This window comes from Hypanus sabinus, chromosome 13 (assembly GCF_030144855.1).
Source record: "Hypanus sabinus isolate sHypSab1 chromosome 13, sHypSab1.hap1, whole genome shotgun sequence".
Lineage (NCBI taxonomy): Eukaryota > Metazoa > Chordata > Chondrichthyes > Myliobatiformes > Dasyatidae > Hypanus > Hypanus sabinus.
In genome coordinates, this window is record NC_082718.1 from 106,333,152 (window position 1) to 106,354,297 (window position 21,146).

General features: G+C 44.4%; 1 long non-coding RNA gene across 2 annotated transcripts; it reads left to right on the forward strand.

Annotated features, from left to right (window-relative positions):
- The first annotated feature begins 8 nt into the window (after positions 1-8).
- Positions 9-20,148, forward strand: LOC132404250 (uncharacterized). 2 transcript variants are annotated; one of them, XR_009515475.1, is made up of 4 exons: positions 9-176; positions 1,825-1,911; positions 2,901-3,223; positions 17,403-20,148. It is a non-coding gene; the product is annotated as an uncharacterized LOC132404250 (long non-coding RNA). The 2 variants fall into 2 exon arrangements; XR_009515474.1 differs by lacking the exon at positions 1,825-1,911.
- The last annotated feature ends 998 nt before the right edge of the window (positions 20,149-21,146 follow it).

The window sequence follows — 21,146 nt, forward strand, 5'->3', positions numbered from 1 at the left end:
GTCAGTCAGCGGGAGGAGTGCCGTCCCTGTTGCTCAGAAACAACGCAGGCTTGTTTCCCCATCTTTCAGACTATTTCAGTTTGTGACCTGGGCGGGGATCTCTGTTATGGCTGCTGCTGAGTTTCAAACAATAATTCTTCAGCTCGCCCAAGGCTATGATGATACAGGACATGATGGTGAATATTTTTAACAAAATCAATGTTATTCAGAATAAATAATATATCCAAGAATAAATCATGCAAAACCTTTTCATCATGAACGAAGCCATTTCCCTAACTTTCTCTATCTTTTATTAAATTTCCCTATCTTTCTCAACTGATGGTGACTGGTGCTTTAGAGAAATAGGAGCAGGAGTCGGCCATCTGGCCCGTCCAGCCTGCCCCCCGCCATTCAATAAGACCCTTGCTGATCTGGCCACGGACTCATCTCCACCTACCTGCCATTTCTGCATAACCCTTAATTCCCCTACTATGCAAAAATCTATCCAACCTTGTCTTAAATATATTTACTGAGGTAGCCTCCACTGCTTCATTGGACAGAGAATTCTGCAGATCCACCACTCTCTGAGTAAAATAGTTCCTCCTCACCTGTCTACTCCCAGAACGTTGAGGCTATGTCCCCTCATTCTAGTCTCACCTATCATAAGCTGCACTAATTTACAGATTTAAAACTGATAGTACCATTGCCACTCACCTGGGATGACATGCGAGTACAATATTTAAGAGGTTTCCCCACCTGGCCCAGCTTGTCTCTGCCCTGTAGCTGAAACACCCTCACCGTGATCCTTCCCCACCGAGTCTGTACCAAACCTAGGTTTGTCACTCAGAACGATCCAGTCAGCAACATTTCTCTGCGGACTTCTAATTTCATCATCGACTGTCTCTGCTTGCTGCAAGCTGGCTCTTGAGGGATGGTGTACAGTCCATGCTGTTGGGTGGTGGTGTACTGCTGAGCAGCTTTGCAAATGACCTTTATACTTTGGATGGTAACTGTATGTCTTGTTCATTTGCATGCTTCAGTGAAAGAGGGAGGACTTGGGGTTCAGTCTTTGAAGGAGTCACATGCATACTGCTGCTTGATGATGCGGGTTGGGGATGACCTTGTGCTGGGGTAGAGGTGATGATGGTTGAACTGTTCCCCATTTGACCTGCAGATTCATTTTTGTCCATTTGGAATTTTCTCAAAGGGTATTATGTGGAGAAAGTTGGAGAAAAGGGTTGGGCTGATGACATAGCCTTACTTGATGCCCAAGTCTTTCCTAAGATCATGGTTTTTCATGCCACCATATGGTGTCTCCAGAGGAGTCCGGAATCACCATGTTAGTAAAGATGGGTGAACTGGCCCAGGTCAGAAACGGAGCAGGGTCAAGCCCCGTTGCCTGGCAGTAGCCAGTGACTAGATGCTGCAGCACCCGAGTCTTTCTTAAGATCATGGTTTTCAGGCCAGCATGTAACAGGTGAAGGAGGGAAATACGTATTTGAAGACACCTAAACATAAGAAAGGATACCGCACAAACTTTCTCAACTGATGGTGACTGATGCTTTTGAGAAATGCTTTCTTCGTCATTGCTATTGCTTCCTTCATTTCTCCTGAAGTTGGTGAAGATCTTATTTGTTTTTCTTTTGCATGGACTGAATTTACAAGGTGATTTGGGGAGTACCTTCTTGCCCTTTGGGGAGGGGACTAATAAAGGGAAGCCCTCCATTGTCTTTTTCATTGTTGGGACACCCCCCCTGCAGATACTGTCATTACATTTGATTCCTTTCTTGAATATGGTCACAATTATAGTATGTCTGATGTCTCCTGGCATCTCCCTCTTTGCAGATGTGGATGACGAGCTTGTGAATTTGTGACTGAAGTCCTTCTGCACCAAGTTTAAGAAACATACTATAGAACCGTCTAAAGAAACTAGTGAGTTATGATCCCCCGAAGGATTTGGTGAACTTTACTTTCATGTATGACACCTTGAAACAGACAAAGGCCAGCCATCACTGGCAGACTTCAAGTCAGATTAAAGCATTGAGATACCTGCTCCCGAGCATACTGTTAGCCAACATACAGTCAACATGGGCCATCTGTCCTCCTCGGGATCCGGCCAGATTTGGCAGGGCCACAAGTGAAAAACAAGAAATTGGGGGGTGGGGGAGGCGGGAACAGGAGTTTTGGAATGGGGTATGACTATTTTAATGAAATGTTACTAAAATATGTAAATAAAAAATGAATATTTCTAATTTAATTGGAACCCGAATGGGATGGATGGGAAAATATGTTTGATGTTGTAACTGAAGCTGGAAAACTGCTTAGCCTCTGTGTGTGTGTTGGGGAGGGTGAGTAGGGCACATCTCTGCTCCTGCTTGATCACGCACAAACCCCCCATTCACACCCCACAGGGCTCCACATCCACCATGAGCAGGCGGGCCTAACCCAGCACGACACCCCGCCACGTGTTCTGCCAGCTAGTGATTATGATTAATTTGTTACAGGTAATTATATGTTAATAGGGAGCCTTCCACATCTAATTCCCCCCTGAAAGACTGTCAGAAATTGTCAGGTTTTCCATATCAGAAGGGATGTGATACTGAAAGCCTGGGCTGGTCCGTGTTGTAGTAATCTAATTGGAGCAGTTGATGTGTTGCGGGCAAGCCAGGTTGTCTGCAGTGGGAAGCTGGTTCCACTGACCTGTTCGTGTCACGATGCTTTTGAAACGTGACACGAAGGCTGCAGTGGGGTCACCTGTGGTCTGCCACTGCATCACCTGTGAAAGGAAGTTCCATTCACGCTTCTTGGCAAGTGCGTGCTCTTTATTGCCACTTAGAATGTGCATATATAGTAGTATTTCGAAAATATTTATGACATGTTGTAAGAACTGCCTGAAAACTTGGTTTTATTCCGATTTCCAGGGCAAACGCGCGGTGTACAGCAAGTTGATTTTCCACATGATCCGACATTTCATCAAAGCGCTTTGATGCTGTTGAGTTGCTCGAGGGTGGCTTCGTATGCGCTCTGATTCATGGCGGCAGAAACTACAGGCAGAAAGTTTCTGCAACCGATGGCGCCACTTCAATGGCAAAGGAACTGGGAGGAGGTTTGCACGACGCCCTTGGGCTGTAATAGCGGCTGCCAACTTCATCAAACCAGAAGCACTTCAAGATCATCTTCCCCCACAACGTAGTGGGGGGAAGGAAGGCCGCTAATGACACCGTGTTCCAAGGGTTATCAAAAGGTAATTGCCTTTGTCACTTCTTGCACCTTGGGGTAGTTTCGAAGCGATGAGCTGCTTGGGGAACAAATTGTCACTGTTAAATCTGACCATATTTTGCCTGTCAGATCTATCTGAAAAGCTGGTTTCATTAAACGAGGGAAAAACGGTAATCCAATATCATGCAAAGAGATTATTATCACTTTCCCTGGAAGGCTCAAACTTTTCAGCAGCAATATTGGACGTTACAAGTTTATGTGATTTCCTTTAAAACAGAATTGCGACCTGATTGTATCTTGATTATTTGAAACAACTGCATACTGATATGGAATTTTGGTTCCAAGAGCTGCTGGAGATGCCTATTCCAGATTGGGTGGTGGACCCATGGAAGACATTGACAACACGTTGCAACAATGATGCTGCAGAGTGACCCAACAGCTCAAACAAAGTTCAAAAGCAGCCCAAAAAACCCCCTGGATAACTCCTGATACTCAAGATAAGTTTCCACAGCTCTGGGAGAAAGCAACGCTGTCATTAATTGGATGTCCCACCTCTTATTTAGTTGAATGTGATTTTTTTTTAAATCAAGCTGTTCACTTGCTATCAAAAGCTGGTATCCATCTTGATGTGAAAAGTGGTGATCTTTGATTAACCAAGTAGCAACCAGATATTCCAAAAACTCACTAGTTTGTATTGGTTGTAAGGATCTCACTAAATACCCAAAGGAATTGCTAGTCTGGTTGGAAGATAAACTGTATTATAAATAGAATATCCTGTTCAGAGCTTTGAAATAGTTTTATTTTTCATATGCATCTGTAAGATTATATTTAACACAATATATGTATAACCTGTTAAAACATAAATATTGACTGTACGTAAGAATAATTAGTACAATTGACCGGAAAAAACCAACAACTAATGGAGACTCTGGGGGGTGGGGGCACAGAGGAACAGTAAATGAAAGTCAAGCATAGGCCATGAGCAGAGAAAGGTTGAGAACCTCAGCTTTAGAGCATGCCAGCCGTAAGATTGGGGTTCGATTCCCACCTCTGTCTGTAAGGAGTTTGTATGTTCTCCCCGTGACCGCATGGATTTCTTTTGAGCTTCCTCCCCCATTCCAAAAATATACAGATTAAAGTTAGTGACTGTTGTAATGCTCTGTTTGTGCCGAAAGTGTGGTGACATTTGTGGGCTGCCCAGCACAATCCTGACTGATTTGATGAAAATGTTTTTTCTCAAGCAACGCACACAAAACGCTGGAGGAACTCAGCAGGCCATCTTTGTGATGTGTTTTTTTTCCTGTGTGTTTTGATGTACATGTGACAAGTCTTTAATCTTTCGATATCTCAGGTTTCTAAACTGCTAGTTTATGGGCTAATTGTCAGACACAGAGTTAGATAGCTCAGAAACAGGTCCTTCAACCTAATTCACTCATGCTTACCAAGTTGCCTAACGGAGCTGGTCCCGTTTGCCTGTGGTTGGCACCTGTCTCTTTAAGCCTCTCAAATCCATGTAGATGCCCAATGCATCTCATGTCTATGGGTCCCGAGTGTTCTGTTAGGCCTCAAGTGCCTCTGTCGAGGCTGTGGCTCAGACTTAGTTTGTTTATTTTCTTGGGGATGGTTTTCAGGGCAGTGAGGGGAATTAGTGGTTAGGTTAGGGTTCAGGGACAGGGATATCAGGGAGTCACAGGTTGGAATAGGGAGGTAAAGGAGTTACGTCATGCTGGAGTCTAGGCCTTCGTTCCAAGCTCAAAGGCCAGCAATGTGGACATGGATGAAGGACATTCAGAGCATAGGCCTCTGCTCCTTGCTCAAAGGCTAGTGACATAGACGGGTGACGAAGAATATCTGGTCCAGGCATTTGCTCTGCACTCAAAAGACCAGCTGCGTGATGAAGAACGTCCATGGGTGACTTGCTCTCCCAGGTCGGTGGGTCCTGGGCTCGGATGTCTGTGTGAACAGGAAGCACAAGGGTGGATGAGTCCAGAGTTCGAGCCTGGAGATTGGGGTCCCATCATCAGATAGTCCGGGAGGGGGGGAGGGGTAGATACTAAAGATGAAAGCCCAGAAGTTGATGGGAAGTCCAGAATTCGAAGTCCAATGGCTGAAGCCTTGAGGCTGGAGGTTTGAAGGTCTGGCCTGCCCTTGTATGTGGGAGGGAGGAAAGGGGCTTGCTTTTTGCTGTTGTGTTCTGTGATGTTCAGCTGAGCGTTGTGGGCACGCCATGTTGGCAATGGATCATGTAGCGACAGCTGTGGACTGCCCCCAGCACGTCCTTGGGTGTGCTGGCTGTTAATGGAAACAATGCATTTCACTAGATTTATTTTTTGATGCTCCTCCAAGAATGCTTTATGTTTGTAGTTAATTAGTCATTCTCTTTGAACCAGCCCTCATATTATCAATATCGTGGCTGATTGAAAGAGGCTTCAGTGGAATTTGGAAAGTTGAATGAATGGGTGGGGCTGGGTCTGTGAAATATAATCAGGAAAAATGTGAGGTTATCTGCATTGGTGCACATAAAGGGAAACGGTGAGACTGGTGGATACCGATATTCAAAGAAACACACAGATAACTGAAGGCCAATAGAAGGGTGATTAGAAATGCAAACAGTATGTTAGCTTTTATGACGGGAGTTATGGTTAGGTTGAGTGAGTGGGCACAAACTTGGCAAGTGGAAATTAATGTAATGCCTCCAGTCTGATTTATTGCATGTTCTTGAAATGTTACAGTTAACGAGGTCATGCACTTCCACAGAGCGGACCGCAGAGACTCTGCTTGAGAGTGGTTCAGCCCATAGTCCACCACAGACTTCTCCCTTCACCCAGTTCCTACAAGCAGCTTACTTCCCAACATCCCCCTCCCCCCAGTTCTCACACTGTTGACAATACACTCTGCAAGTATGGAGATATAAAAAGCTTTTGATCTCAGTCTTGTACTATATCACTGGATCTACTCAGAACTTCTGACTGGTTGGGAGCCAATAACTTTGCATCAATCATTAGCATCATCCCTTTTGCTCAGGGTCGGAGCTAGATTTTACCTTCCGCTCGAAAGTAGTTATAACTTGATACTGAAAAGGAAGAGATCTTGCTAAATGGTCATCACAGTATTCTTCAGGACATCTTGTCCAGGACCATGAGACAAGACCATCTTTAATCAAGAAGGGATGTGGTCATACTGTTTTCTCTGCTCACCCTCTACTAAGTGTGAAGGGATGAGAAACTTGGTTACCTTCTCTCTCACTCTACTTGGCCCTTCATGCAGGATCCCTGTTGTTGGGTAATGTCGCTTCCAAGTAAATTCCCAGGGAGTGCCTGAGACTATCTTCAGTTGTAAAAAGGGAAATTTCCTGTAGTTCTAAGGGACTCTTCGGGGTCTTTCCCGCCATTAAAAACTGCTAAACGGCAGGCCAATTCATCAGTGTTGATATTAGAAAATTGCAACAAAACAACAGGAAGTTAATGTTTCTATAAATGCTCCCAACCATTTCCTCTTTGAACAATCAGAAATTCCCTCTGTGAAGTCACAGGGAATTTACTACATTGAAAGGTGGATGTTGTAACATTAGCAGAACTGCCATTGTATTGGGAAAGGTAAATGTGAGACAATATTGGTTTGAAATGAAGACATTGTAATAATCTCCATAATAAGACAAAACTGGAAACATTCAGCAGGTCAGGCAGCCTCTGTGAAGAGAGGAACAGTTGACGATTCAGTTCTGAGATCCTTAGCCCACAGCCTCCAGTCTGTCAGTCTTTCTTCAATGTCATTGCATATTTTTGAGGTGTCAGGGTTCACTTTTGTGGACACCAGTGACTTTGGTCCACAGGTTGTCTTTCCTCGGGTTTAGATCTGTCGTCCAGACCTGCAGATCCCTAGCACATTCTGCTTCACAGAATGCCTAGAAGGTTGCGTTTTCATGTGTCATCAAATGGGAGAATGAGACCATTCAGGTTTCCTGAAAGCACAGTAACGTAGTGGTTAATGCAGCACTTTACAGTGCCGACTATGAGGGTTCAACTCCCACTGCTGACTGTAAGGAGTTCTGGTTTGCTCCCACATTTGAAAGACATATGGGTTAGGGTTAGTAAGTTGTGGGCATGCTATGTTGGTGCTGGAAGCATGGTGATATTTGTGTATGCCCCCACCACAATCCTTGGACTGTGTTGGTTGTTGATGCTGTATGTTTCAATATACATTTGACAATTAAACATAGAACATACAAATTTTACAGCACATTACAGGCCCTTCGCCCCTCAATGTTGTGCTGATCATGTAACCTACTCTAGAAACTGCCTAGAATTTCCCTACTGCATAGCCCACTATTTTTCTAAGCTCCATCTATCTAAGAGGCTCTTAAAAGACCCTATTGTATCTGCTTCCACCGCTGCCGGCAGTGCAAATTAAAGTTAAAATAATCAGATCTTTTAAATCCTAGCTTCCCACTCCATCCATTAACTACTTATTCCCTCTTCAAAGCCCATATTGATTTTGTTTCCAGCACACTTACAGGAAGTAAGCTTCAGATTATAACAGTTTAAAGAAGATGTTTCTCTCATGGTCCTCTCTCCTCCTATCAGATTCCTTCTCAGCACTTTACCTTCTCCAGTGATCAGCTCCCAGATTCTCATTTCATTCCCCCTTCTCCAGCCACCCACCTTCCCCCTCACCTGGTTTCACCTGGCAGCTTGTACTCCCTATATCCCCCACCCCCCACCTTTTTATTCTGATTTCTTCCCCTCCCTTCCAGTCTCAGTGAAGAGTTTTGGCTCTAAAGTTGACTGTTTATTCCTCTCCCTGGATGCTGTCTGACCTGCTGAGTTCCTCCAGCATTTTGTGTGTTGCTCTGTATCTCCAGCATCTATAGAACCTCTTGGATTTTAAAAAAATTATATATATTTTGCCTCACATCCTGCTCTGTCACCTCTAACTTGTTTCCTAAACCTGTACAGCTAGTTATTGAATCATCTGCTAACAAAAAAATGCTTCCCTCTGTTATCTCTCTTTAACCTCTTGACATATCTCTCCATCTCTCTGTCTCCAGAAGACCCAGGTCTGTCTGCTCTTGCACTCACCTAGCATTTAATCCACATTATCTCTCCATATCCTTTCTCCAGTTCTCCATGTTCTCTGCATTACATCTGATTGTTCCTTGCAATCTTCAGTGTTTACCACACTTTCAAGCTTCATTTCAAATCATTGATATGTACACAATATTAAGAAGAAAATCAGTGCTCCCAGCCCTGAGCATCAGGGAAGGTCACTACCAGCATCCAGTCTAAGGAAAATCACTTTTCCACCGCTCTGTTTTCTCTCTTTGTCAATTTGCTATCTAGTTCAAAGTACATAAATGTCACCACATACAACCCAGAGATTCATTGTCTTGTGGCCATACTCAATAAATCCATAATAGAATAAAAATCTTAATAGGATAAATGAAAGACCACACCGACTCGGTCCTTCAACCAGTGTGCAAAAGACAATGAGCTGTGCAAATATGAAAATGAAATATAATTTAAAAATAAGCAATAAATATCAAAAATGTGAGATGAAGAGTCCTTGAAAGTAAGTCGTGGGAACATCGTGGGAACATTTCAGTGATGGGGCAGGTAAAGTTGAGTTAAGTAATCTCCTTTGGTTTAAGAGCGTAATAAGTGAAGGGTAATAACTTCGTAAATCTGGTGGTGTGAGTCCTGAGGCTCCTGTACTAAGTTTATTGTCATTTAACTACATACGTCAAATGAAACAACGTTTCTCCAAACCAGGGTATAAAGCACTATAGTACACATAACACACAACTTGGGAAAGTAAGAATAAAAATGAATCAGGCATAAATAAACAAAGTGCACTTTGCACTTTAAATATTCTAAGGTGCAGAGCAAGATAACCAGTGACACTTTGATTGCAATGCGGCAGGGCGTTCAGAAGCCTAATGGCCTGAGGGAAGAAACTGTTCCCCATCCTGACCCTTACTTTCAAACATTGGAGTCTCCTGCTTGATGGTAGAAGGTCAGAGGATGCTGGATGGATGGGTGAAATTGTTGGTCATACTAAGGGCCCTGTGTATGCAGCGCTCCTGATAAACATCCCCGATGGATGGTGGGGAGACTCCTATGATCCTTCCGGCCATTTCCACTGCCCTTTGTAAGGACTTCCGATCCGATGCTCAGCTGCTCCCACACCAGATGGAGATGCAACTTGTCAGGATACTCTCAGTGGTGCTCCTGTAACATTCAGTTGAGATGGAGGGGAGACTCGCTTGCCTCGATCTCCTCGAGGTGGAGGCGCTGCTGTGCCTCCTTATTCAGGGAGGTGGTATTAACGGACCAGGTGAGGTCATCCATGATGTGAACTCCCAGGAACTTGGTGCACTTAACTCTCTCTATGGAGGAGCCAAGTATGTGCAGAGAGGGATGGTTCATCTGCACCTTCCTAAAGTCCACAATCACTTCTTCGGTCTTCTCTGCGTTCAGACTCAGGTTGTTGTTCTCACACCAGCCATTCCACTTCCTCTCTATACTCCGACTCCTCATTGTGGTTGACGAGGCCGACCACTGTTGTGTCATCCTCAAGCCTGACGACATGGTTTGAGGTGAATCCTGTGACACAGTCATGCGTCAGTGGGCTGAAATCCTCTCGGCCTACTGAGCCCTACCGCCCAATTACACCCATGGGACCAATTTACCTACTAACCTGCAGGCCTCAGGAATATGGGAGAAAACCGGAGCACCCAGAGGAAACCCACGAGGTCAGAGGGAGAATGTTAAAACTCCTTACAGACGGTGGCGGGAATTGAACCTGGGCTACTGGCACTGTAACAGTGTTATGCTAACCGCTAAACTACAGGGCTGCCCGTTTATCCACCTTAATGTGCTGCATGGCTGTGTCAAATGTCAAATACCTCTTCCTCGGTAATACAGGTTTCCCCCGCTATTGGAAGGTAGAGCGTTCCTATGAAACGGTTCGTAAGTTGGAATGTCGTAAAGTGAAGAAGCAATTACAGTTTATTTATACGGGAAAAATTCGTGAGCATTTGCAGACCCAAAAAATAACCTACCAAATCATGCCAAATAACATATAAAACCTAATATAACGGTAACATAGTAAAAGCAGGAATGATCTGATCTGATAAATACACAGCTTATATGAAGTAGAGATTTTTCTGCAATCATTGCAGCACTGTCTAGCATAGCAAAAATCTCACTACGTAGCGGAAGCAGTCTCTCCAGTAACCTTTAAGCTATGAAGCTGCCAAATCATACCAAATAACATAAAAATAGACAGCCTATATAAAGTAGAAATAATGTATGTACAATGTTGTTTCACTTACCGGAATCGGGAAGACAGCGAGCACACTGATGACGGTGTGTTAGGCTGAGTTGTTGGAGGTTGGGGTGCTTGGCAATTTTTTCCAATAAATTGCAGTTTCATCACAGTTAAACACTTGCTTATATGAATAACCAGCTTCTGTAATTATTTTCTTCAGTTCTGCTGGGAACTTTTCGGCAGCTTCAGTATCAGCCGAAGCACTCTCTCCAGTAAACTTTAAACTCTGAAGCTGTCCTCGCCTCAGAAACCGATCAAACCGCCCATGACTACCTTTAAATTCCACTTTCATCACCATCGTCCAGTGCTTTCTGTTTCAGCTTATTAAAAAGACTGACTGATTTCTCCTTAAGTATGATAACTTAACAGAACACCACACTTTCTACAGTCATCAATCCACTCACTTTCCATTTTATCCATTACTGGATGCTGACTAAGAGAGACCACTTTGCTACGAGCAGAACCAACAGTAACATAGGCAGCTTTCAAAATTCTTTCTCTCTGCGTATAAATGGTGCGAATGGTTCAACGTGTGGACAATGTCCTTGCTTTGTTCACAATCGAAACGCTTAATTATGTCTAGTTTTATGCTAAGTGTAACACCCTTATGAGCTCCTTTAGGCTTTTCTGATACCTTAGAACTCATCTTGCTAACAGATGCACAAAATAAATCGACGTAAAGCACAGATGCTCACAGGCATGTGTTTAAGCAATGGGGGCTAGAATGGCAGTTCCGGGGGAGGAGCTCGGCTGCTTGGGGTGCACTCTGCCTTTTCTTCATAACAGTGAAAACACCTTCTGTTAGCAAAAACAGGTAACTAATGTAGGTCTTTCGTAACAGTGAGGTGTCGTAGAGTGAATGTTCGAAAAACGGGGGCCACCTGTATGAATGTAATACCCGGGCTATGCTGAGAAGTGGTTTACATGAGCAGGTTTCTGTAAAAGCAGTGGGCCATGGTGGAAAGTGTGTTTTAGCTTCAGCTAAGATAAGGATCCATGTGCTCCAACTGAGTCAGCCAATCAGGATTGTGAATTGTGAGAGAAGGTTCTGGAGAGCTGTGGGGAAGAGATTTCTGAAGGACAGTAGTCTGGTTTGGGGTCTTTTGGCGGGAGCTACAGAATGGGGCACAAGACAAGTTACCGCAGAATGCCGTTGGAAGGGGAGTCCCTGTTGCAAGAAGTGCTTTGTGCAGATGAATGGCTCCAAGGAGGAAGGGTCAATACTCCGAAGAGAGAGCCAGTTTGTTCGAGGTGGTCCTCGAGGTAATTTCAGAATGTGGCAGGTGTTTTTGTGTAGACCGTGGGTCAGCATGTGAGTAAAAGATACACCCCCAAATACTCCTGTATGAGATCCAACGTTATGTGCACAGTGGACTGGTTTCACTGTCATGGGTCCTTTTATTTTTCCTGTTAACTTGATTTACACAGCATTTGATCAAATCGAGGCTCCTTCATTCAGAACATCACAATGTTCCTGTTTGGTTGAACCCCAAATCATACTGACCCTAGATGTGCATCATTTATGAGAGGTGACCTGCTCACTGCAGAGTTGCATGGCTGTTAGCTAATGAGCTGAGTTTGTATACAAACCCTGGTGAGAGGGTTACACAAACATCCTCCAGAACATCTCCATATTCTTCTTCAGCGTCATGATTTTTCTCCTCAGTAAAAACCGAAGAGAAATATTTAAGTTCCACCCATCTCCTATGTTCTCTCTGTCTCTGTCTGTCTGTCTGTCTCTCCTTTTACTCTTAACGTAGCTAAAGAATCTATTGCAGTTTTCTGTAACCTTGCCTGCCCAATCAATTCCAGACCCTCTCTGTACCTATTAAGACTGCTCTATATCTTTTTATAGTCATCAGAGGATTCACTCGATCCTAACCTCTAAATCCTAATATAAGCTTTCTGCTACAGAGCCTCAATATCTCTTAGCCAAGGTTCCCTAAATGTTTACTCTTTTCTTGCTGGTTCTGGCCACTTGCTACTTGTCCTTCAAACAGACTTCACCAATCAACCTCTGCTAGATCCTCCCAAACTAGCTCTGGACCCTAATCTGTAGATCTGTCTCATCCTTTTCCTTCACGGATTTAAAATTGATAGAAGTACGGTCATGACGATGTGCAAAGATGTGGTAAGAGGAAGGAAGATTTTGAAATCCAGAAGTGAATGCAGATTTAAAGTTATAGTGTGGACCTTGCGGAGTTCTAGCTCTCAGTGAATCTGAAGCTGTTTTAAAGACAAGACTGTTTTCAAAAAATAGTGATGAAAGCTTTACTGAAGTAACAAAGTGAGCGATACAAGTTAAGTTTATTGTCGTATGCAAGAGTACGTTCATGGAAAACTTATTAACAGCAGCATCGCAAACAAATAGCATCAGATCAGTAACGTTAATACAACATAAGTTGACTTCCAGATCTGGTTCAACACTAATTATAACTTCAATTTTACCAACTTCAAAGCTAGTAGTGTTCAGAAATATTTTCCACACTGGTAGCTGCCAGGTGGCGGTAGAGTTTAAAGGATAAGGGAATTTTGGGATGCTGTGGTCTGCCATTGGTTGGCCATGCAGATTCCCTCAGAGTTGCAGGGAACATCCAGGAAGGCTGGTGGTTCCAACGTGAAATGGAGTGTTTCTCCTGGAAACAGTGTTTACCTTGTACAGTCCAGGCACAAGAGACTGTAGATGCTGGAGGAACTCAGTGGCCAGGCGGGGTCCATAGAGCTAAACGGACAGTCAGTGATTCTGGTCAAGATCCTTCAAAGAATAGAGGGGAGATAGAGACTTGAAAGAGATGAGGGGGCCGTGTGGGGCAAGGAAGGTTCAAGTGGCATGGTAGGGTAGTGGTTAGCCTAATGCTAATACAAGTGTCAGTGACTTGGGTTCAGTTCCGCTGCAGTTTGTTGGGAGTGACCGTGTGGGTTTCCTCCCACAGTCCGAAGACGTTTGGTCAGTAGGTTAACTGTTCATGTGTGTGATTGGACAGCATGGGCGCGTTGGGCCAGAAAGGGTTGTTTCTGTGCTACGTCTCTAAATTAGAGATAAAATAGCTGGCGAACGATAGGTGGATCCGGGTGAGGGGAAGCAGAAATAGTGACAGGCTGGGAGCTGGGAGCTGATTGGTGGAGACAACAAGGAACTGCAGAGGGTAGAGTCTGGTAGGAAAGGAAGGCGGTGTGTAGAACCAGATAAGGGAGATGTGGAGGGCAGGTGGGAACAGTGGCAGGAGGGGAGAGAAACTGGGTGATTTGAGGTTGCAGGGGTTAGGGGGTGTGTAGAAGAAACTGAGTTGATGAGGGACAGATGATGGGTTGGGGGATGGTGGGGTCAGGTTACATGAAATGGGCACTATCTCCCCTCTCCCCTTACTCCAGAAATCACTGTTTCTTCAGCACCTGCTGGTGGCCCAGGGTTTACCAAAGGACGTAATCAATTTTGGTGCGGGACATGGAGTCACATTTTGAGCAGGCTGACTGGCTCGTCTTTTTAAGCAATAATAAACCAGGTGAAATTGTACAGCAATCTGCAAGTATCAACGTCATCTTTCAATGACACCATCTTTTTTGTTTCCAGTTTTTAAATAGTGCTAGGGTAACTTCCAGGGCCTGACAGGGCTCTTAGCAGCTGTTAAAGTTTTATTGCAATTTAGTTAAAATCTGTGGGGAGACGATGTTAGTCTTGGCTTACGTAAAAGTAACTACTGATCGGCAGCTGTTTGGAATCACTTCCAAACTGAGGGATACAAACTCAGCCGCTACTTGTACTTTCTTTTAAACTCCCAAAACCAAAGCAAATATTCCCAAGAGATATTATTAATAATCATTTTCCTCTTCACTTGATGTGACGACCTTGGCCCAGAGCCTGGGCTTGGAGAGAAAGTGAATGAGAAGTGCCTGGATGGTGTTTCCACAGTAGGTGGCGCTGTTGGACACAGCGCAAAACACTGGCAGAGTTGGACGGGGATCAAACAGATTCTGTCAGCCACTGGCGAGGTTTGGCTCATCTCCTGTGGCCTCTATCAAAAGCATATCCCACTGCAAATGGACCATCAGAATCTGTCCCGTACTCCCCCCCCCCCCGCCCCATTCCACAACTCAAAGAGGCCTAGGTTCAGGAGCTGATATTACCCGACAACCATTAGATTCCTGAACCAGCATGAATAACTTCACTCACCACAACTCTGAACTGATTCCACAACCTACAAACTCCCTTTGAAGGACTCTGCAACTCATGTTCTCATTATTTTTTTAAATTGCACAATTTGTCTTTTTGCACATTGTTTGTTGGTCTTTATTTTTATATAATTTCTATCGTATTTACTTCCTGTAAATGCTTGCAGGAAAATGAATCTCAAAGTAGTATATGGTGACATATAAATACTTCGATAATAAATTTAGCTTTCAATATCTGCCTGTGTTTTACTCCAAACATCTAATCATAGAATTGTACCCACGATTTGGAATTGGTTATTTTTATGGACCAAGATACAGGGGAAAGCTTATCTTGTTTACTGTTCGTGCAGATCAAATCATTACACAGAGCATTTAGGTAGAACAAAGTAAAGCAATAACAATGCAGAATAAAGTGTAACAGCCACAGAGAGAGTGCAGCGCAGGGAAACAAGAAATGCAATATCATAACAAGGTAGATTGTGAGGTCAGGAGTCTATCTCCTTGTACAAGAAGTATATTCAAGAGTGTAAGAGCTGCCCTCGAGCCTGGTGTTAACATGCTTTCTGGCTTCTGCCCAATGGAAGAGGGGAGAAGAGAGAATGTCCAGGGTGGGTGGGATCTTTAATGTGCTGGCTGCTTCGCTGAGGCAGCGAGAAGTATAGAGTTCATGGAGGGTCATACAGCCCAGCTTTTTCATGCACCCTTCTGTGCTCATCCCATTGCCCAGCACTTGGTCCATGGCTCTCTCTATGCCTAACCAATTCCAGTGTCTGTCTAAAGATGTGATAAATGTAGGCAACAAATTTGCTTCATTCACTATCTCAGGCATCTCTGTTTCTTGCCAATCTCTACTTCAAGGTCCACCTCATTTTAGATAATCTCAGGTGATCTGTCCTGGGGCCACCACTTAAGAGCCATCACAAAGAAGACATGACAAAGCCTCTGTAGTCTTAGACGTTTGTGCAGACTTGGCAGGCCATCTAAAACTTGATAAACTTGTGTAGATGCACAGTGTAGAGTGTTCTGACATTGCATCACCACCTGGTAACACACCAATGCTCTTGAATGAAGTGCTGGTCACATCTCAGGCAAAACCCCCCCTTCTGAGCACATCTACAAATCACTGCCACAAGAAAGTGGCATCCATTATCGAGGATCCCCATCCTGCAGGCCATGCTCTCTTCTTGCTACCACCATCAGGAAGGGAGTACAGGAGCCTTGGGTCCCAATACCACCAGGTTTAGGAACAGTTATTACCCTTTAACCATCAGGCTGCTGAACCAGAGTGGATAACTTCACTCTGGCCAACATTGAACTGATTCTATTACCTATGGATTAACTTTCAAGGACACTACAACACATGTCCTTTGTATTATCTATCTTTCTATCTTCATTCTGTCTTCTTCCTTGGTTACATATACGTACTTTGATATTACATTTACTTGAACATTTGAATTTCCCTCTAAATCTTTACCTCTTTATCTTAAAATTATGTCATTTAGTTTTACTTACTTCTGATTTTGAGATAGGCTTCCTGAAGCCTACCCTCTCTATATCCCTCTGAATACCTCACTATATACCTCAATCATTTTCCCTCATAACCTGCTCTGCTCTGGGGGAGCAGACCTGGCTTTTTCAGTCTCTCCACATAACAAGATCCTCTAATCTCTCTCCAGCACCATTCAGTATGGAGAGGTCAGTTGGCTAAGGGGAACTACATAGACTGATCTCCTCACCACTCAGGACTTGAGATTGGCCTGAAGAGCAGAGGATGGAGGTCCCTCTCATCATACAGTACTCATCAATTATACTGTGATGACTTGAATTCTATTTCATTGCAAAATATATTACCTTTGGCTCTCCAGTGTTGTCATTCTGTCAATTAGAGTGGGACAGATCCTGCTGGTTTTATAGAGGGACCAGAGTGTGAGTTTGCTGTGGAAATGTTTCTCACCTGGGTCATGTCACCTGACAGAACAAGTTGTGAGCAGCAGGGATCCCTGTTTGCATAGACAAGGGATTTGCTCTGTAGCTAAACGGACTGCCCAAGGGGCAGCGAAGTATCTAGGAACACAGATGTCTTCCTGCTCCACCCTGGTTTACGTTGAGGCAGAGGGAGATGGGAGGGGAGGTGTGCACATCGTAATTCGCTTCTGTCCCCAGGTGGCTCTGATCCAATATTGTTTGAGTAGCCTCTGAAGAGGGGTAGGTGTGCAGGGTGGTGCCTCTAGGAAGGGGGCAGCAGTAAAGAGGAGTTGAAGTGCAGATGGAGAGAATGGTTACAGCAATGATTTGATCTGGATGAACAAGCTTTTCACTGTCTCAGTGTGTGTGACAATAATAAACCAATATTATACCAGTTTAATATTCTTCCCTCAGCCTCTGGCTTAACAAATTCAATATCAGACCAGCCATTCTGCCACTGTATCCCACAGTTCAAGCAAAGGGTTGTTTCCCTCTGATCTCCTGCCCTCATCTCCTCCTGACGGGTTTCTACCACCCTCTGTCAACCATTCCTTGAATCATACCTCCAGCCTCCACCCCACCGCAGACCTCCAAATCTAATCTCTCAGCCCACCCTGCTTTCACTGCAACTTAAAACTAATTTTTACTTTTAACATCTTCTGGCTCTGATGAAAGATCATTAACTGTTTGTCTCAATAGGTGATGCCTGACCTGCTGTATGTATTCTGTTTTTATTTCAGATTTCCCGAGTCTGCAGTATTTCGTTTTTGCTCCAGTGATCCAGGGTTACCACTGACCCTTTGAGGGAGAACATTCCAAATTTCTTCCCCTCTTTCCATGATACAATTTTTTCTCTGTTCCCTCGTGGTTTTTAGCAATACCCACTTGTTCCAAGTCAGAGGAAATCATTTCCTTGTATCTTTTCATGATCAGGAACACCTCAATTGAATAATTTGTTCTTTAAAAAATCCACACAAGAGAATGAGAAGCAAGCTCATTCATTTGGCAAAGATTTCAATGCACATAAATCTCAAGGAATACAGTCACTCGTGATCATGATGGCCAGAGATACTAATCGAACTGGTTACCATATTGTGCACATGATACTCCTAATTAGGTCTCCCCAATGCCTTATACAACTTTGCCATAGACAGTCCCAAGCCCAGCTCGGAAAGGAGAAAGGTGTGCACGGGTTTAGCAACCCCATCCCAAAGAACCCAGAGCGACGGAAACACCAAAGACCTCATCCCCGAGAGAGGAAGGATCTTCGACCAGAGGAAGTCAGGTGGTGAAAGCGGAAGCCAGAGGGCCAGTTAATTTTCAGAGGACTGGGGAGCTCCTCTTGGATGCCCAAGTAAAGGGGAGGTGGGATTGGAAGAGTAAGAGTGGCTTATACAACTTCAATATAACTCCTGTACTCAGTAGTTTGATTTATGAAGGACAACGTACTAAAAGCTCTCGTTATCTGCCTGTGACATTGATTGGATCTGTATTCCCAGATCCCTCTGTTTTCCCACATTCCGCAGTGCCCAACCATTCACTGTGTAACTCCTCCCCTGGTTTGTTCTCCAAAAGTGTTACGCCTCGCACTTGTCTGCACTTAATTCCAGCCGCTGTTTTTCTGGCTGGTCCAGGTCTCTCTGCGAGCTTCGTTAGCCTTCCTCATACGGTCCACTTATGCCCCCCAATCTTGGTGTCATCCATAAATCTGCTGATCCAGTTGATCACATCATCATCCAAATCGTTGACATAGATGACAAGGAACAATGGATCCAGCACTGATCCCTGCAGCACATGAGAGCTTCCTGCCTCTAGAAGAACCAAGTGTTTAAAGGATGCTTCCTGGGATCATTGGAGGAAGGGCCAATTGCGTCACAAGATGGAGGGGTTGGAGCGGAGCCCTCCTGTCATCTTAGACCAGTTAACCATGGTTGAGTAGGAAACATTCTCACCTTGAATTAGATGATGGTGTTCGCTCCACTGCTCTGAACTGAGTGTCCAGATGGAGCGGAAGGAAGCCCCACTTGCTTTAAGATGAGATATTAAACTCTGGTACCATCTGCCCTGTCAGGCTGGTGCAAGTTAATCCGAGAGACTAAAGGATAGAGGGAATGAGTTCTCTCTGGTGATTGGGCCCAGCCAACATCAACAAAATAGATCACATTGCTGTTTGGGGTAGCCGGCAGAGTCACTACCCCATAGGGGTTAATCCTGACCTCAGGTACCCTTTAGAGCGGTGTGTGTACCTTCACGCCAATGGGCACACTGCTTTCCTGCCACATCCTAAAGGTGACGGGTGGGTAGGTTAATTGGCCACTATAAACTGTCCTAGTGTGTGGGTGAGCGGGTACAATCTGGGGGGAGTTGAATTAAAATAATGGGATTTGTGTAAATGGGTGGTGGATATTAGCGTAGACTTGATGGGCTGAATGGCCTCTTTCTCACTCTCAGAATCTATGAGCAGGTTTGCTGCTGAGAGCTTTGTGATGCCCTGAGTTTGTTCAGTTGAATTCACTTCATTACTTACATGTGAAATACCTTATAGAAATGTTTTCATTCCATCAATGCTAACTTCCTCAACCTGTGTTCCTGTCCCAGACCCGTGCTCACAGTTTCCTTTAAAATTCTTGGGTCACACACGTCTGAGCAATTGCTGTTGTGATCAGGAGCTTTGGCTGAAGTGTAAGTGTGATACCTGTTCTGCTCATCCCTGTAACATGCTTGGTGTTTATTTCATCTGTCGTGACTCTTACTTAAGGCAACAGCTGATGTTTTCAGTATTGAGTAGTTTGCAGTGACTAGCCTGCAGAAACAATGATCTGTCCACGTTTGGGGAGCCTTCAGTTCCCCCTGGAGCCAGGAGGTGGAGCCGCCACTTTGCAGTAAGCCGTGCGGGACAACGTCGGACAAAGCAGCAGGTGAAATCCGGGACCTTCCACCACACACGGCATCGTGGCACACTGTGCAGCAAACTTACCCCCTATGAACGGAGGCTTCCCTCGAGAGTTAATTTTATGACCTCAGATCAATAGTGGAGGTAGATTTCAGAATTACACTGCCCTCACTGAGTATATTTAAAGTTGATGGGTTTTTGATGATTGAGGATGTCAAAGGCAAGAGGCTGGAGTTGGGAGGGATAATAAATCAGCCATTATGGAATGGTAGAATGTATTCGATGGGCTGAATGCGTTGTGATCTATTGGTTACTGTCACATATTTCGTCTTCATTTGCATCATGACTTGTAAACCGAATCCTGTTGGTCCATCACCGTTTACTCACTAACCTACTGATTAAATACTACTCAGCCTCATTTGCAGATCTCAATTGCTTTGACTCAACCTTGCTAATCTTCTGCAATCCCACAACTCTACAATGTTATCTCGGCTCTATCCTTAAGCAACATCCACAAAATGCTGGAGGAACTCAGCAGGTCAGGCAACAGCTACAGAGGAAAATTAACAGCTGATGCTTTGGGCTGAAACCCTTCATCCACACTTTTTCTTCTGGCCTTTTGATCATCCTGAGTATCATTCAATATATATGATCGCGCCTTCCACCTGGTAAGACCCTTCGTTCTGATATTCCTGCCCTAAACCCCTCAGAGTGGAGGCTGATAGGGTCTTGACTAGTCAGAACATCAAAGATCACGGGGAGAAGGCAGGAGAATGGGATTGAAGGATAGTGGATCAGCCATGATGGAATGGTGGAACAGGCTCGATGGGCTGAATGGCCTGATTTGCCTCTTGACTTTCAGCTAAAGGTTAAAAAAATACTGAGTTACACTTTGTTTGCAACTGTATGTGTTTGATCATCACAATCTTCTCAAGAAGTATCTAGGATGTTTTGAAACAGGTGCTATTCAAACGCAGCTTGTTATTGACTAACGAGAGAAAATCTGCTGGTGCTGGAAATCCAAACAGCACTCACAAAATGCTGGAGGAACTCAGCAGGCCAGGCAGCATCTGTGGAAAAGAGTAAACAGACGACACTTTGGGTGAGACCCTTCATCAGGACTGGTGAAGGGTCTCGGCCCGAATCGTCAACTGTACTCTTTTCTATAGATGCTGCCTGGCCTGCTGATATTGGCACTTATTCCTTTCATGTATGGGGAGTGCATATTTCCTCAGACATTCCTCCCTTGTCCCCTCGGGAAGAAGGGCAGTTGCTAAGGGGGTGGGGGTCTTAACCCCAGTAGCAGTTGTTTGGGATCAGAAGAGTGGTAGAAATAATTGAATCACCTTCCATGAGGGGTTAACTGTGGGCCCATGATCAATACACTTCAGCCAGATATTGAGAGGCGAACGACATGGTTTTTCAACTGAATTTTCGTTATATCTGAATTTAACATAGCTCTTGCTGGGCTGGGGAATATGAGCCTGAAAATCAAAGGGAGACTGAGGAGTGGTTCAAGTGAGTGGTTAAAGCTTGCACTTTCCCCATCTGAGCCATGTGTCTCAGTTTGCTCTGACAAATGCTTAAGAGA